This window comes from Falco peregrinus, chromosome 2 (genome assembly GCF_023634155.1).
Source record: "Falco peregrinus isolate bFalPer1 chromosome 2, bFalPer1.pri, whole genome shotgun sequence".
Taxonomy (NCBI): domain Eukaryota; kingdom Metazoa; phylum Chordata; class Aves; order Falconiformes; family Falconidae; genus Falco; species Falco peregrinus.
Genome location: NC_073722.1, coordinates 73,159,357 through 73,176,960, shown reverse-complemented (window position 1 = coordinate 73,176,960; position 17,604 = coordinate 73,159,357). Strand labels below are relative to the sequence as shown.

The 17,604-nt window shown below is 38.2% G+C and overlaps 1 protein-coding gene across 1 annotated transcript in view; it reads left to right on the top strand.

Annotated features, from left to right (window-relative positions):
- BMPR1B (bone morphogenetic protein receptor type 1B) overlaps positions 1-17,604 on the top strand; it is a 253,229-nt gene that overhangs the window by 36,886 nt on the left and 198,739 nt on the right. Inside the window, exon 2 of the mRNA XM_055796198.1 lies at positions 15,581-15,651. The gene's annotated coding sequence lies outside the window, so the exon portion shown is untranslated. The remainder of the gene's footprint in view (positions 1-15,580; positions 15,652-17,604) is intronic.

Here is a 17,604-nt window from a genome sequence, read left to right as displayed (position 1 = left end):
GAGAAGCAGAGAAGACCTCGGCTCTGTGCAAGCCCTGCTCAGTGGTAACCAAAACATCCCTGAATTATCAGCATCGTTTCCAGCACAAATCCAGAACATAGCCCCATACTAGTTCCTATGAAGAAAATTAACTCTATCCCAGCCAAAACCAGCACAGGTTTTGTAATTGCAAGTTGTACAGAAGACGTCTGAAAAACACCCATATGTTTTAAGATACTAAATATCTTACCAAAGATCAGGGCATTTAAGATAAGCAGAGGTGAACAGGTCTAGCAGGTTTCTGTTTTCCCTCCTCAACCAGATGCATTTTGAAAATGCTAATACTTAACTAATACCTAGAGTCCAAAGACATTCTTGGGTGCACATCATGATTGGCTAAGTTAACTAGGGGCACTGCATGGAAGCAGCGAAGGCAGGCTGGTGATGGCAGCAGGGTGCCAGCTCGTGCAGAGGCTGGCTGCAGATGGCCAGGGTTGCCTTGCACCCACTGCTAGGTCAGAGGTGGAGCTGTAGTGAGAAGAGCTGGTGGTCTTCTTGCTTTATTGTAATTTTGTGTGTTTTGGCAAAGACCATTGATTGGGATTTAATATTTGATGCTTCTAGATAAATTAATGTTTCCAAAGCACTAATAACTACATGTAAGCATTTAATTTTACTCACCCCACCCTTTCCTTCCTGGAAATAATTGGAATTAGAATGAAAGCTGTATAGCTAATTCCTGGGTGCTTTTTTTCTTTATTTCATATTGCACAAATAGGCTGAGCACCAGAGTGCTGTTCTTGCGGAAGGTAATTATAGGACATACTGGGTAAGGAATTATAAGTCGGTGCTGGTTTATACCTGTCCTGCTAGGCAGGACCCTTGTACAGAAAGCTGAAGTAACTGTCTTTCTTACAGAGAACACCATGCCTCACCATCAGCAGTGCCAAGCATCTTTTATAAATGAATGGGCCATCAGTTTAAACTCTGCCCACTGACCACTATGGGTCAGTTTCTGAGCTGTGACAGGCCATCTGTGACAAAAAATCACAAGGAACTTTTTTCCCCATCTGAAAGTATACATCACACTTCTTCACAATGTATACAGAGTTGGTGTGGCTTTTTTTTTAGGTACCTGTTTCAGCCTCAAGCATTGAAGTGTTATTGTAGGCTGACAGCTCATTTTGGGTGAGACATTCCTTTGAACTTTCAAGGTGAGTAACATGTTCCAGCAAAAGTAGGTGCTTGCTGAATCAGGGCCTCAGTTTCTTTCTACTGAGCAGTGCAGAGTTCACAAGTTGGTTTGCGTTGGCACCTTTTCATTAGCAGTGGCTGTAAACAACATGTGCATGATGCCATACTTTCCTTCAACAAGCAAAATTTATATTTGACTGTGCACACGTTTTCATATTGTTTGCAATAAAACTTGCCAATATTGTGCGGCTTGATTTAGATTAGCGTTTATTTCCAATTGATTGCAGTTTTCTGAATTTTAGCTATCAGCATGCTTGTGTTATTTGCATATATCAATTGAACACTATTTTCCTTGCACAAGTGTTGCAGATGCCTTATGCTTTAAGAAAAATAGCACTCAATTTATAATTCTTTGCACACTGAGTAAGATCCATTGCTAGAGATGTCTGAACCCACCCTAATTCTATAAAAACTTTTTCTTTTTACCATGTGCCTTTCTCTTCAAAAATACATCTTAACTTTGGATGCATTAAGTGACTGATCTTTGAGGAGAGATGTGTTTGGAATGCTTGAATAATTCACATCATCTGCATTGACTTTAGATCATGCCTTGCAAGCTTTCAGTATGACCCAGGAGTTCCTCTTGCATTGACTGGGAGGGAAAACCAAGCACTGAGTGCTTGCAATGGACTTGCCGGTGTTTGGCAACAGTAATGTGGCTCTCTATAGCATGTAGCAACTCACTAGTACTAGTATAGAAAGAGGAAGGGAAATCTTGAGCCTAACATAGGCAAATCTGATGCTTAAAGCTAACCTGCTTCAGGTGTTCCCGCTGTAAACCAACAGAACTTGACTTTTGCCAGCAAGCAAAATGTCTAAGCCTGGCCCTTTCACATGTCACTCATAAAAGTTGACCAATTTTTCCATCAGAACAAAAGGATTACTGATGCAGAGAGTTGATGTCCATTTCCAGTCTAGGGGGACGCTGAGATACTGAGGAAGGAAGAGGAAGGAACTGAAAAGCCAGACCTGCATTTGGGACAGGATCCTGTGCTGTATTGCTGCACTGGGATTATATCGGTGAACTGGGATTATATCGGTGATGAATAGTTTCCTTGGGAAAACAGAAGTAGAACAAGAAGACCTGAATGCCAAGTATTAACAAAAAGATTAGTACCTTGTACAGTGCAGGAACCGTGTGAGAACAGTTAGTCCTTGTATAAAGATTACTTCATAGTGCTGAAAGGTCAGGGACACGTTGGAGCGAGCTGCTACTTCATACACTGTTGAACAACATTTCCTCACACTAGGATTGGAGAAACAGTGTTTTGCTATTTCCATTCCCTCTCCATCCCCTAGACGTCATCAATATAAACTGGATTAAATGAGAAACAATCAGAAAACTGTTTTTAGTGGCAAAGAGGTGTCTTCCTGAATAGGTACAGTTTTATCTTTTATCTTGTAGAAGACACTTGGGAAATCCTTTTAAGATGCCCTCTGACCTCATCTCTCCAACTGGATATTGGAAGGTCAAAACGATTAGGAAGAGCGTTCGAAACATAAAATCTTGGGCTTTGTTCTGTTGCCTGTATTTTAGTGCTTGCCGCCTTTGGCAGATACCTGTACAGATCCATTAGCCGTCTGTGTTGGTGAGTGAGATGTTAATGCAAATCTGAAGAAAGATCGCCAGTGAAAGGAAAACATTGGAAGAACTCTAAAAATATGTCAAAACCAGTTAGGGTGGTTTGGGGGCTTTTTAGTAAAACCGTGGAATGTTTCTTAAAATAAATAATGGAAAGCTTTGTGTAATCCAGAATTCTTACTCAATACCTATGGTCATTTTGGTTTAGCTTTAATTTTCAGCTTGATACTATAGTAGTTATATAGTATCTTAAGAAACTCCCCTTTCTGTGCTTTTATGCAATCTTTTTATATGTGGTGGTACAGTGATTTCTTAGACTTTTGTATCAGTTTAGAACATTGCACTGGTCATGGGAGCATTGGTGTTTGGGGCTTTTTTTGTGGTGCTCTTTTGGGGTTTTTAGCTTGGCTAAAACCTTGCTCTGTAATACTGAGCAAGCCCACATTACACTGCGTACATAACAGAGGTCTGAATTAACGCCTCATGAACAGCCTTAATTCTAGTATTTACTAATTTTGACATCTTGATTTTTTTAACATTAATGTCCTTTTCATGAGTTTTTCGAGTTGCATATAATTTTTTTTAACTAAAACCTTGGAACTTGCTTGTCAGGTTCCACCAATTACATCACTTGCAATAAGTCATGAAGTAGTTGTTCTACAGGACCCAAACTTTGAATTGGTGCTTACAAACTGCATTATGAACACCTCCCGTTGATGCTTTCACATCAAAAATCAAAGAGAGCCCATAGCTGAGCAAAATCAGAGCCTTATTAATAATGGCAAATAGCCTTTTATTTATGTGTCTTATAAATTGCCAATGGCAAATTAACATGTTTGACTATCTTTTGGTTTGAAATTAATGTGTATTGCATATAGCGCTCATGCATATTTAATGGAAAGAAGGAGATTAGAGGACTCTGTTGATAAGAATTGCAAGAGTCTCTTGTAATGTATTATCTACTTGACTTGAATTCCAGCCTGTTTTGAATGTGCACCTTTGCCCACTGTATGCCACGCAATTTCAGCTTATGGAGCTACTTGGTTTTTGGTTTTATATTCCCTAAGAGCATATTTTATCTAAATGGGTCCATCATGACACGCACAGTTTGTGGGCTCTCTTCCAAACTTTGAAAACCAGTTTCTGTTCCAAAAACAAGTGACAAAAAAGCCAATAGGTGTTTTGTGTTTGGTGTGAAACCATGTTTTTCAATTAAACAAACAGGGCTGCTCTTGAGGACTGTGCTCTTGCAATGATCCCCTTTTGATCCCCTTCTGAACATGGAGCAATTGACAGCGGTGACTATGTTTTTATGGTTCTTCCTTCAAATGAACTTAAGGGAGCTCATGGTTCTGTTTTAACCATTTATTATAGATGAGTAATAAAGTTTCACAACCCAAACTGTGCAGGTTGCATATAGCTTTTCCTTTTGAGATATGATTTGCATAGAACTGAGTGTTAATAATAAGAAAGACATTCTTTGGAATAATTGGACTCCGCAGTGTATTTGAGAAAAATAAATGCTTTGTGTTGTATGTTTCTCAATTTTACCCACAGGCTAAGTCTTGTAGATATAATTATGCTTTAGGAGACATTTTAAATGCTAGTTGAACCTTTAACCTACGTTTCCTCTGGAATAATTACAGGATGTGAAAATGGCCAAATGAAACGCTTACTCATAGAGATTAATAGAATTAGTTAAGCTACTGTTACCTAATGCTTGATTTATATTGTATGTGTAGGTCGAAACAAGCTGTCATGGTATGTGGGTGTTTTCCTATGTTTTCATACTTGCAAAAGTTTTGCCTTATGTTTATTACTTAGTATGTTATGTGAACTGTTTAAAAAGGCATTTTAGACCACTGGCAGGTAGTTGAATTTCAAAGGCTGGCTCTATTTAAAACAAAACAGTAGTCTTTGAACTTCTATAATTTTTTCTGAAAATAACAGTAATAGAATTGATTCCATCAGCTTCCAAGGAAACAAGTTGAAAAAGGGACCTCTGTGGATTAGTAGTCCAGACACCAAATAGATTTTGCAGACATTTGAAATCAAGCCTGAGTCAGCTACAATAGAAGTGAGGGAAACTAAGAAAAATCACTTGCTCTCTGCTTTGCCAAAAGTGTTTGAAAAGGTAAAAATAAGAAATCTATAAACATGAGGAGTGGTATGGCAGAAGTAGTGTGTTTAATCTTATTTAAAGATTGAGGATTGGTGGTAATTCTAATATGGCAATTCTAATATTTCTTTTTAAAGTAAAGCATTCAGTTAAAAGTGATCTGCCTTTTAAAATTTGAATCGGTGTGTTTAAAAAGAGAATAATGAATTGACTTTGAGGCAACTTGAATTTTGATCTTTGAAGAAAGTGTTGAACAGTAACCAGCCTAATTTTCAGAACATGAGCCTTCAACAAAAAACTTAAATTTCGAATTAGAGGAAAGTTTGAAATCAGCCTCTCTTATTAGATAATGCTGTGGGAGTGACTGAGCAGGTTTTTACCAGACTTTGCTGGTACCTTGTGTTGGGCGAGTGTCAGGCGCCCTTCGCAGCCCTCCTCCTGTGGCCTCCGCGTCTGCGGGGATTCACCCAGGGGAAGAGGAGCGTGCAATGGTGTTACCAAGGAGCAGTAGCTCAACGTGGCTCATTTAAAAATCTCACCAAGCGCCAGCTTAATATACTCATTCTTGGGTTTTCGGTTGTTCAATGGGATCCTGTTTTAATGTGCAGAAGATGGTGCCCAACCTCTGCAAAGATCCCGGGAAGGCTTTGGGGCAGTGAAGTGAAACCTTTAAAAATCTGAGCCACGATTAGAATAAACCGCTCTTGCAGAAAATTCTTTATTCAACAACTTTGTTTTGAGTTCAAGAGAGTTTCGGTAAACCCATTTTACCACTCCCATAAGGTATCTTTAGTGAGCTATTTCACTACTTTAAAATCCTGTTTTGATTTGATTTAGAGTTAATGTTTGTTTCAGTGGTTATGGCAGCCAGTGAATATTAGATTTATTTTTTTTTTAAAGTCAGTGAAGTATAAATGCAAAGGAGATTAAAAATCAATTATTAAATCAAGATTTCCTTTATTCTCATTCTATTCATGTTTACCTCTCTTTGATGACTTCCCCTTAAAGTATTATACTAATGTAGGAAATTAAAGATTTTCCTTATATACACTTCTGTATCATCTGAGTTACAGGATTTCTCATCTCCTTCCTGATAAACATGCTCAGTAAGTCCACTTAGTATGTGTGAGAGATAGATCTGTGTACAGAGGGGATACAACTTACTTCTTTATAGTAATTATTCTGTTACTAATTATACCAGATTTCTTCTAAGGGAGAAATACATGTTTTGTCCCTTCTGTAGAATGGATATGCAATGCGGGAATTACAGCATTTAACCAAAGATGCAAGCAGAAATCCTGGAAAAGGATTGCTAAACATGGAAGCTGAATGCACGTGTTCTGTGATAAACATGGATTATTTTTGCCAAAGGGTGTACGTGTATGCATTGCTGTAATACTGTGACAGCATGAAGGGTGTTTGTGGGCACAGCTGTGTGTGATGCTTCAGCTGGGAAATTACATACTAAAATATCTTTCCTTTTATCTTTGTGTTATAATGTCTCTTGCTACTTTAAGGAACCTTTAGAAACAGAGGCTGTGGTTGAAGGGAAGTCAACTTAGCAAATCATTAACATCAACAACTATAAAATAGTAAGAGAAAGGAGAGACTGCAGTATTGAACTGTTGACTGTTCTTTGTGTTTGTTAAAGGACATTAGAATACCATGTTTAAAATAGTTAAAACTTCAAAAGCATTATGTTAGCAGAGGCTTTATTAAGAATATGCTGTTTATATTGAAAGGATGAGAAGGGACACCCAGATCCTTTAATGCACGGTTACCAAATGCTGCTCAGAGAGATTCCAGCATTTATTGGAACAGCAGTGTCTCGTGAAGATGTTTTTAAACTTCTACCAGATTTTCTAAGATTATAGAATGATTAAGTATTAGCCATTGTTGTGCTCTTGAGAATTAGGAGTTTCTGGAAAATATCCCTCTGCCATCTAAGGAATTAAGTCCTGTTCTGGGGAGTTCATCTGGAAAGAGTATTTCTTTGGGGGCGATGGGGACCATCTGTGGAATTCCAACCACGATGAAAACTTGGAGCAGAGATGGGCAAAAAAATACACCAGGATGCAGGCAGTTCTGAAGAGGTCACGGTAGTAACCTTGTTTGGAGGAAAGGTCTGCAAGCATGGGCTGACCTCCTGAACCTTAAAATTCAAGAGTGATGTTAAACACTCCTTGTACCTATTCCATATTTCCATGGCATAAGGCTTCTGATCATTCCTAGTCTTCATACAATTTCCAAATATATACTTGTGCATAGGCAATACACACACCCCCACCAACACCCCCGTGACTGTTACTTAGCATGTAGCCCATGTAGTTTAAGAACGTTCAACTCCAAAGTAAACAAAAGTGAAAGGAAACATGCTCCAGGATTCAATTCACAAATTACTTTCTACTGCAGTGAATTAGTAAGTTGCTTTGTGCTGTATTGAGGTGAATTTTTTTTCCTTTTGAACCATTTGGTTCACAAATGACTTGTACTCCAGTAGTTTACTGCTGTTGGGAAACTTCAACAAGCATGCAGTGTTTGTTGAGTTACCGGTTTTTGCATGTGTGTTCATTCGGCTTTGGCCATCTAGTTTGAAATTGAATGATATGCCACATTTCAAGTTGTGACGGAGAGCCACTCTTCTTGTCTCCTTCCTTCAAGGCAATGAAGTTCTTGTCTCCTTCCTTCAAGGCAATGAAGTCTGTTCATAAACGGAGATGATCTGGTTGTTGTTTCTCTTGCAGCGTATGTGACAATGTGGTTGTGTCCTTTCAGAAAGGAGTTCTGTGCCTCTTCTGTTTTGTTCTGCTGCCCCCCCTCCCCCCAACCCAAGTCACCATATTTTATTTACAGTATGTGGTGAATGGTCTTTTTAATGCAAAATGCAGAGTGTTTGTGTATGAAATCTGAAAATAAGAGACAAAAGGTTTTACTCCTTGTTTAAAATGGGAATGGCACATCATGTTGTAAATAAGTAAGGATTTCGAAATTACTTTGATTTTTCATGCTGAATGCTTTAGCTTCCTTGTTTTTCACTGCATCAGCCTGAAATGACCTGTAGTTCTATCTCCTATGGGTGTTCCTCACTGTCTACTTACATCTTTAGCCTTATTTTAAAAAAGAGACTAAAATTTGAAGTTTTGTAACTTTATATATAATCTTGTCCCATTACAGCTATTTCTTTCACACTGGAACTGTCATATGTATGGATAGATACTTTTAACCTATTTCACGATTGTTCCCATGGAAAGAGTTTTGAATTTATAGAGCCACACCCAGAAATGGATGCTGAATTGGATAAATATTTTTCTGTTTTCATAGGCATTCCATGGTTGTGGCCTACCGTGTTACACTGTTACAGATTAAGCTGAGAAGGTGGGTCCATTGGGAAAGCATCTACCTCTTTCACATGGATGTCATGTTATGATGCAGAGTGTGCATTCAGAAAGGAGAAGGGGGTTGAAGTTTTCTCTTTGGACCACTGTCATGGGGATCCTGCTTGCACATTGCATGCCAGCTGTGGGAGGTGGGGAGCGTGTGGCCTTCAGTGTCTCTGGGAGGACATGCTGCCTGTCGCCAACCAGGTACACACATTGAGTGACCGCTCCCACCTAAGTACCTGTTGCAGAAAGGTGAAGCTGACTGATGGTGACCTCCTGCTCCTCAGCATATGTGCTTCGTGAGATCTTATTTTGTGTACTTCAGCTTTCTTAGTCCCGTATGGGGACATTATTGAGTTGACATCCAGTATGTCAAATGCTCTTCAAAAATATGTATGTGCTTTTGTCATCAGCATCCTGTAGTTTTGTGCTCTGTGTTCTCAGACATGCCTCGGTGTAGGTATTGACATCATTTTCATGGAGCACATGCTAGCTCTCCTTCGTGGTCCATAGCCTAGTCTTCATTTCAGTATCTCTAATAATAGTCTCCATCAGCTCCAGGTGGAAAATGTAGCTACACAGGCCCAGCATTTCTACCAGTAGTGCCAGCCAGTTTGTGTGTAGAGAACAAAACAGGTCTTTGGGGTCCAGTCTGTGCTTAAGACTGGAAATGAATTTCCAGTTGCTAAGCGTAGGTGGAAGCCACAGTTAAATTCTTAATCTTGGTCCTTTTAAATGTATTTTCTACTCTTCCCTTAAACTGATGTGCCTCAAACTAATTGTGGCAGTTACTTTAAAAAGTATAAATAGATGACTCATGATGTCAACACACATGATTTCTGTAGTGCCTTTTCTCCTCTACTTTGGAGTTAAAAACAACGCTAGAATGTCTCAAGTATTAATTTCACGACTGGCTAGAATACACTGTTTTAATATTGACAACTGATTAGTCTTGATAGAAACATATAAACTTATGGGTAGTTATACAGTCTCATTTTATTTGTACTCAACTTTGTAGAAAATCTTTAAAAGTTGATTTTGTTTTAAATGATTACATTTGTTTTCTTTTCCGTGAAGTAAGTGGGAACGAGTACAATATTATGTATCTCTACTGATAGGGAAGCATTAAAATCTTTTGAAGATGAGTGGATTATTAATTATATAATTAACAGTTGTTTATCAGATTTTAAATATTAAAAAATTATGCATTTGAAAAATGTATAATTGGCATTAAAAACAAAATAAAGCCAGCAACCAAACCAACAATCCTTCCCAAAACCTAAAGAAAACCCCCAGATCAGAATCAATTACAATGCCAAGCAATGACAGCCCTTGTAATTTCGGTTATTTATGGTTCTGTTGTATCCTGTTAATCCTGGGATAAGCCTGACCTAGTCTTATGAGTTATGAATTAAACGTTAGTCCTTCAGCATCTGATTTGTGGTACTTGGATGCTACGGAAACAGCCACAGCAAATACTGAAGCCAAATTCCCCATGCTCCTTGTAACACTGGGATGTAATTCTGTTGTTTTTCTTTCCAAAGACTTTTCAGACTGAAAGGGCAGAATTTACTTCTTTTCATACGAAGAAAATATTTGAATGTAATAATCCAAAGGACGGTCTGAATTGTCATCTTTTTTTTTTCTTCTTTTTTCTCTTTTTTTGGGGGTGGATTTCAGTTGAAAACAGGTGGATCAGGCTTCATACTGGCTGTTCAGATAGGTGCTTGTCCTTCTAGTAGATGGCTCAGTCTGAATGCCTGAATGGCATGGAGACATAGGCAGGGAAAGCATATTATGGGGTGGATGTGGGAAATCACGAGCAAGATGAGGACTTCATAGCATAGGAGATCACCTGTGGTTTTTTTTAGTGCTTGCATCTTGGAGAATCTGTCAGACAGCACTAATCGGCAGCACAACACATACAGAAAATAGGGAGTAATAAGACCTTATAGAAACACATCAAAATGGATGAGTTTTCAGTGTATGGCAAAGCAGAATAGTTTTATTTCTGTAATAATTTAAGAATTTCATAAGAAAGGGCCTTGTGTTTTTCCTGATAACCGGAACACTGGCAACCCTAGGGAACCTAGGAAATCTACGGAGGAAAGTTTAGCCTTATCTGTGGATTATGTTTAAAGTGGCAGATTATCAGCATTTTACTCATTATGTGCTGTAGTTTCCCCTAGTGTCCGAGTGCGTGTGGGATAGAGGACTTCACAGTTTAACTCACTGATGGCCACATTCCTGCTAGAATTGTGTCTTTCCAAAGATTCCACAGTTGTTCTCAGCTGAAGATTTAGCTATTTTGCTGAATCTTCTGTTCTGTTTCTTTATTTAGAGCCTTCTGCTTATTTTACTGATATGCCACTTTAAAATTGCAAACTTACAATTGCCCTGATCTTAGCAAAAGTGGTGTTTTATGTGGTTTTTATTATGAAATCGTGTAGTCTAATGGGAGGGAAGGAACTGACTCAGTTTATGATGATTTTTTTTTTTGTCTATTTGTAATTAGAATGAGATTCCTACTCTACTTCTTGTCTGTATTGCAGTTATATTTTTCCCTGATGAAATCTGTAGGTACAGACAACTGCAGGTACATTAAAATTATTTCATTCTGTCATAATGTTGTATAATTTGAGAGCTGAAGCCACTGATGAAAACTGCTGCCTAGAAGAATTATCTGGGTTTCTACAATCAAACTAGAAGTTTTATATTAATATGTATGTATGTATGTTATATTTACACGTTACAAAAAAATTTCTCATAGGCTTTTCCATTCACTTTCTTTGCCTCATGGAGGCTGCATTAAGGGAAAACTCATATTCCTCATGCTGTAGCACTTTTCTTTAATCTGTCTCCCTTGGAAACTCTGATGGCACGTATTCATTTTCTCCATAGTTTTAAAATACTGTTGATTCTGAGCAATTTGTGTAATTAGCCCCAAACTATCTGTGTAATTATTCCAATCTGTGCTTCTCTCAGCTTTTTCCTGCAAGGCTGACAAACGGCAGGAGGGGGAAAGGGCACCTTCCAGTTGGTGGCCGGGGAACCTTTGGTCCTTGCTCTGCTTCGTGCCATGGGTTGTCAGAGTGGGTGGACTCCTGAAAGAGCTGTAAGGGAAGGATATAAATATTAGCTTCATGTAAGAAGTCAAAACAAATACCAGTTGTGGCAAAAAAGCTTCCTTATCTTATAAAACAGGACATTTTTATGGTTACTTGACTCTTTCCCAGCAAGTTCAGCTTACTCATGAAATCCTGGATTGTATCAGCCTGTGTTAAGTTCAACTTTCTGTCTCTATTCGTGCAGGGTTTACGAGGAGTGTTAAATTAGCTCAGGATTACGAGTGTTTTGTATGCAATTCAGAGTGAATGCTAACTGAATCATCTTCCCATTTTTATGGGCATGGACCTCTTTAGCTCCTGTATTGGTTATGTACCATTTCTGAGGTCAGACATGTAGATTTCAAATAGCAGCTATATTATATTGGTGTGCTGGAGCAGTGATTATTTTTTTAAGTATGAATTAATACTTATTTATTAAGTAATTCCAGTGCTTATTTTTTAAGTATTGTTTTTCTTACTCATTCTAGGCTTTTCTGTCTTTCTGAGAATAAAATGAAGAAAAATCTTTACATTTTAACCCAGCCAATACAGGTAACAGATGGCCAAATGCCAGCTGAAATATTTGTCCTCTAGATCACAAATAAAAATAAGTAGAATAAGAAGAGTGAAAAGCATTCTCAAATAAGGTGCCTTTTAGAAGCTGGAAGCTTGCATGCAGTGTCATGGCTAAAGCAGGAAAAAAGATGCCTGCCTTGTCTGTAGTGAAATGTATCACCATTTTGCATCCTTAATATTAGCTTAGCTTGGAAAAATTCTTCTTCGAGAATCCCTTAAAACTAAGATAGTGAAATCATACATTTGAAGGCTGTTTGTAAGTGGAAATTATTATTTCAAGCTGGAGAGACTGTGCTGTGATTATTGGGGACATTCTCTTGTAGGGTGTACCTACCTGAGATCAATTCCTGATCTCTGCAGTGTGGTGTTGAGAAAAAAAGTGTAAAAAAGATTAGGAAAATGGTTTCCTGAGATTCTAGAAAACAGGAAGATCATATTAAAGTGTCCCTACCATGTTTTTGCCTGTTGCTGAGCATGGCAAAATAGAGAAGGGCATTACGCTTCCTTTGTGGGAGCTGGAGGGAAGGAGCTGTCATTCTTTACTACCAACCATCCTGTTTAAATTCCTCCAGAAAAAGATCACGGAAATGTAACTGCTTACATACATTCTCACCTTCTAATCATTTCCTCATCCATCTTTTAACCGTGTAATGGGACACAGTCAAGCAGGTATGAATGACTTGAGATGGGTCATGGGAACAGGCTCCCCAGGGAAGTCGTCACAGCACCAAGCCTGTTGGAGCTCAAGGAGCATCTGGACAATGCTCTTAGTCATATGGATTGGTTTTAGGTAGTCCTGTGAGTAGCTGGGAGTTGGTCTCTATGATTCTTACGGGTCCCTTCCAACTTGAAATGTTATATGATTCTGTGACTCGTTAGCAAAGCATTTGATAGGAGAAATTGGGAAGGTCAAACAACTGCGTGGCATGCTTATCTGAAATCTTTGCCTTTTCTGTCCAGGAACTTGTTGTTGTTGTTTTGTGGTTTTTTTAGTTTCTATCCGTACATGAGCATTAAGTTGGCATTTTCTGTCTGCTTTCCACTGCTGTCTCAGGTGGGAATGCAGTGGAAATCTGAGTTGAGTTGCATGTGACTGTGGATGGTACTACCGTTCCTCTCCTCCACAGACATCCCATGAGGAGGTGCCGATGGTGCTCTGTGGGAGTGAAGGGCTGAGCTAGGTTTAGTGGAAAATGATCACCCTTTGGATAGAAGCTGAAGTCATCATAGTTTACTAGCAATCACTTTTTAGCTCCTAAGTCATTCTTATGTAAATATACAACTTTTGCTCTGGAGGGAAAGTTTACTTTAATCTAGGCTTCAGAGTAGAGTTTAAATTAGTCTTAAAGTATAAATAGTACTTTTGTTTTCAATCTTGAAATTGCTGTGCCTGATCCTTATTACTTTGAACTCAGAGGTTTATGCTCCTTACTGGGTGGGATCCTCACTGTGGGGAAGCTTGTAGGGGCGACCTTTCTCTATAGCCCTGGGTGGCTGCCAGGCAAGTCACCCTGTGAAGCCTTGGTTTGCCGATGGCCAGGCTTGCTTGGTCACAAAGTGATGTTGCAAGAGCCATGCATCTCCCTTTTCCTAAGTAGGAGCCAAGGGGAAGAGAGAGAGGCAGAGCTGTGTGAATGTTTGGAAGAGGCCAGGAGCGTTTGCTGATGAAGGTTTACTAACTTGAGAAAGTTTTTCCGGTTGGTGAAAGTTGCTGTGTTAAATGTGTGCTGTTAAAATAATTTGGTGATGAAATACTCATATAGAGTGGATAGAAAATTTGGTTGTGAAACCAAATCTTTTCTACCTGTAGCTGTATGTAAACACCAGACAAACCTCTAGGATGTATAAACACAATTTAACTTAGTAGAGTGGAATCCCCAATATTCGGGGATTTTTTAAAGAAGTTCAGCAGCAAAGAAGGAAGCTTTCAGAATCCCTCCAGTGAATTCTAGGGAGTGAAGGCAGTAATCTTTCTGACTTTTAATCTCAGTTGGAATATATGTTACGTGTGCATGAGAGCTCCCAAGATGTCAATGTTTAGGTATTTGGGGGAAGATGTACTCACCATTAGCAGCTGGTTTCTGTTAATTAGAAGCAAACCCAAATGGTCACAGCTCACTTCAGTAGTTTGTTCTATACACGAATGTTCACAAAACTAGTATGAAGAAAATACATGGAGATTTTCTTTTATCCTGGAAAAATGGAAAATGTAATGTACACCATGCATTAACCATTTTATTACAAACTAGTTGCATATTTCAAATGTGTAGTGTCTGTTTAGTGATTATTAACTAGGTATTTCCTTTAATAATAAACATTATTTTTTCTTTTCAAATAATGGATTATAACAACTGTAGAATAAAAAACTTGTTGTAGGAACAAGGACAGCTACTTGAATCAGGCCATTATCAGCAAGTCAGTTGTATTTATGCCCTTGCAAAATGTCTAGCTGTTCCAGTATTGTGAAGGAAATGATAAATATTTGGCCACTGTTTGGGACAGGAATGAAGTTGAGCCATTCTGCAACTCTTGAATTGGTGTTGATATGTGTAAAACTACTTCAGATAAGATAAGCAGTGACATTTATGGTTGGACTTGATGATTTTAAAGGTCTTTTCCAACCTAAATGATTTTATGATTTATGGTTGTAAAGATTTTAGGAAATCTGAATGAATGAATAATTTCTGCTTCACATTCTAGTGTGGTAATGGAGTAGTTAATTAAAGCGCAAAGAAGCAAAAGCTCTGATCCTCCTGTTTCTCCTAGCCTCTGTGCTCTCGTGCATTTTGTTAACTCATGGAATTGCTTTTCCTTACAATACAAGCCTGCAGTGTGTTCATTCTCCAGCAGCCTTCATCATCAACATCCTACTGTAGCTATTGCTCCATTTTCTTTTTCTCTTTTGCCTCTAGCCTCTATGAGTAATTTTCCAGCCTTGTTTTCAGTTCTTTGGAACTGACTGAAACTGCTCTTGCTAAGGACTTCAGTAAAGCTTTTATGGCTATACTGCAGAATAAATGAGTCTTGATCTCTCTGCTACTTACAAGACTGTTGATCTCACCCTAAGACTTAAAACATCTATTGCCATACAAATCCCATCCTACTCCCATGGAAGTGCTTGTGTTCATGTGTTCATGATCTTTAGTTTATAAGATATGTGAATTATTAGGGCATGCAGAATTATTTTTTTTTAGTAATGTGTATTATATTATCTCATTCTTCCAGGGCCTCTTTTAAGATGTAAAGGAAACCTGTATGGTTGAAGTTTGCTCAATAGGTTGCAATATTGCCATTTTCTCTTGGGAGCTGACCTAATAAATAAAAGTGTTATTTTCCTTATAAAATACTATTGTTGAATATTTCACTGTCAACGGGCTGCAGTTCATAGGAGCATTTACCATATAACTCATTGAAATAATGTAAGTATATAACCAGCTATATGCCTTCAGTGGGCCTTTTTCCAGATATAATGATACTTTTACCTGAGTATCATACCAGAATTGGAAGGTCTGTATTATTTTGCAATGATTTAAACCCTCTTTCAGAATATCACTAATCATTTAAAATTGTTCTTTGCCCACAGGGTGGAGTTAATTTCTTTTGTTCTTGGGAGCTGAATAGGAGAAAGGGACATTTCAGCTTTTCTTGATAAAGGTAAGACAGCAACGGTTGATAAAGATAAGACACTGTTCATTATTATGAGCTCATAGAAAGTTTGTCAATGGAGGGTTTGTTTATTTTGGGTTGTATTTTTCAAGTTCTGTTCTTTGTAGTGAGTTCAGTATGTGATAACATAACTTGTATTAGAATGGAATGTGTAATTCTACCACAGGTATCAGTAAAGACTCTGAAGATAAGCAAGTACCTGTAGGTCATCATGACAAAGTGGATAGCAATTTGTTCTACTGCTGCAACTTGTGACATTTTCCATATGCTGTTGAACTGGCCTGCCCAAGTTCACTCCATCATGCTTGCACACACTCAGCAAGAGCTCTTAGAAACAGTAGAATTTTACCCATGCCACTTCTCAAAGAAAATGTATAGGCCTGCCTGGTGCTGTCTTACTGCTCTGTATTGTCGCATGAGAGCACAGAGGTTTGATGTGAGGAGAGAAGGGTCTTAAGACCTATTTTAATTGACATAAACTTTCAAAATGAAGCACTAAATGTATGTCCTACTTCTGCTTGTCAGCGGTAGGAGACAGAGAAGGAGATAAGGCTCTGGAAGTCTTCTCAGAGGCATGTTTTCCCCAATGACTCTTGCTTCATGTTGTGCTAAAAGTCTGATGTTTTATGTATTTATATATTTATATTTTTTTAAAAAAATGTAAATTTAGAAATTTTATAGATTGTTAAATTCAAATCTGCAAGAAACATTTAAAGATATAGAGTGCAACTTAGTGTTGAACTCTTAACTGCGTTTTTTGATGCAGAAATCAATGTAGCACTGTCTTTCCTTATTTCCATTTGGCAAATTTGGAAAGTGTTTGTAGGTAGGTTTGGTGTGACAACTGCAAAGAATAGGGTTGGTCTGGTTCAAGAGTTAGTACATGAGCAGCAGACGGACCATCTGTGTGTCCTCTGTGCAGTGCAGGTAGGGAGCGCAAGCCTGTTTCAATTTCTGTTGAAAGGAGCTGAAATTCATACAAGGTCATTTGTCATTTCTCATCTGACAGAGGCTGCAGTCTCTAATTGAGGGTGGTAATGTGTTTTAAATAGCACAAGCTGATCACTACCTGTTGTGGGACTGTATCTCCAGATCCTGTTTTGACTTCTTCAGCATTGTGTTTAACTGGATGGTAGTACGAAGGCTCCAGTTGTAGGCTAATGTTTCCATTATCAAGAACAGCAAGGCATGTCTGCTTCTCAAAAGTTAAATGGTTTGTCAAAGAGAAAAAGACTCAAAAATGTAACAAACCTGAAATCAGAAGATTCACCAAAAGTCAGATTTGTGTGTTTGTGCAGATGTAGCTGATTTTGAGGGGTTTTTTGGAAGCATTATACAATTTTTTGAGCACTATGTGTGGATGCAGTTTTTATCAATTTACAGATGCTTACTGTACTATAGCCTGTTATTCTGGGCAATGAGAAAGAGCTATAATACCCTTCATACCCTTATGGTTGTATGGGTAGGTAGACAAGAGTTACATTGACTTCTTGCTTGGAAAAACATGCAATTAAAATATTTCTGGTACAGAAATGCTCTTTAAAATTCTTTGGTTTCTGAATTTAGGCTTTAGCTTTGAGCTCTTATCCACTGACAAATATAAAAAATGCCTTGAGTTTGGTTAAATCCTTCTTATGTACCATGGTCGTCCTTTCCTTCCTTGCCTTGCGACTTATAAGACCATTGCCTATTGTTTCAGATTTCACATTTTTTTATTTTTTAATTTACTCAGCATGTATAATCTCAAAGATTAAATTGCTGTTGGATGAATTCTCAATCAATCATGAAAGGAGAGGGAAACTTTCCTGCTGAAGTGGTATGTCTTTTGGAGGAGTTGTGGACCCTTAGTGAAGGAATGTGTTCCAGTGTTTGATTGCTAAGGATACAGGGGGGGAAATTGCTATGCTAATATACATGAAAATGTATTAATAATAATTTACA